Here is a 1471-nt window from a genome sequence, read left to right as displayed (position 1 = left end):
GTGTGTGTGTGTGTGTGTGTGTGTGTGTGTGTGTGTGTGTGTGTGTGGGTGGGTCCTGAGCATCTGAGGCCGGAACCTATCCCAGGTCTCCCGATGCTGGGGCCAGCACTTTTACTCACTGAGGCACCTGGCCACCCCTTCAATCAACATCCCTTTAAGTGTAACCCATGACAAAGAACTCAGGAGCTAACTTAACAAAGAAGTTGAGTGTGAAGGAGCTCTTTGATATTAAAGTCCACTATTATTGGGTAATTATCTTAGTCCTGGATCAGGCCTCTTTGGCTCCCCACAAATACATATATATATATATATATATATATATATATATATATATACACACACACACACACACATATATATATACACACATATACACACACTATACACACACACACACACACACACACCCAACAACAATGGTTAGAGAGTCATTTGAGAATCAGAAAGAACTGAGTTTGAGTCCTACCTCTGATGCATATTGATCATGTGACCTTAGACAAATCACATAATTGCTCAAAACCTCAGGCCATCTCAGACTATAATGTACAGAAAATGTGACTACTGCATTGGAAAATAGGAGTTAAGCATTTATATGTAATTTACTACATGCAAGACACTCTGTTAAGTACTTTACAATTATTCCCCTTCATCTTCACAAGCCCTGTGAAGTAGGTGCTTTTATCATTCCCCTTTTACAGTTGTGGAAACTGAAGCAAAAATCAAATCAAAACAAAATAAAACCAAACAAAAAGGTTAATGTGACTTGTGCAGAATTCCATAGCTAGTAAGTATCCAAGGTTAAATTTGAAGTCAGGTTTTTCTGACTCTAGACCCTGAACCCCATTCACTATGCCAGCTGTCTATGTCAATGAAATCAAAGATGCAGTCCTTGTTCTGTTACTGTTATCAATTCTCATTGCCCCCAATAAACTATCAGTGCTCCATACTACTAAACTACATAACAGGCACTAAGCTGCACAGGTAATAATAGCCAAGAGCTAGTATTTATTTGCAGCAGCTAGGTGGCAAAGTGCATAGAGTGATGGGCCTGAAGGCAAGAAGACTCATGTCCTTGACTTCAAATCTGGCCTCAGACACTTAAGCAATGTGACCCTGGGCAAGTCACATAAGTCTGTTTGCTTCTCATTCCTCATCTGCAAAATGAGCTGGAGAAGGAAATAGTAAGCCACTCTGTTATCTTTGCTAAAAAATTAAAATTTTAAAAATAAAAAAATAAAAACAAAAACCCAAATGGTGTCTTGAAGTGTTGGACATGAGCAAAAAACACTGAAAAGGGTTTATTCAGTTCTTCAAGGTTTGCAAAGTGCTTTACAAATACCTCTTTTCTTAATCTTTAAAACAACCCTGGAAGGTAGGTTCTATTATTATTTCCATTTTCAGATAAGGAAACCAAGGCAGACAGAGGTTAATTGACTTATCTAGATCATACAACTAGTATCTAAAGCTGGAT

The sequence above is a fragment of the Petaurus breviceps genome, unplaced genomic scaffold (genome assembly GCF_028583685.1).
Source record: "Petaurus breviceps papuanus isolate PSGF00001 unplaced genomic scaffold, PetGlider_PUasm1.0 175, whole genome shotgun sequence".
Classification (NCBI taxonomy): domain Eukaryota; kingdom Metazoa; phylum Chordata; class Mammalia; order Diprotodontia; family Petauridae; genus Petaurus; species Petaurus breviceps.
The sequence above is the reverse complement of the archived record's forward strand: the minus strand, read 5'-3'. Positions refer to the sequence as shown.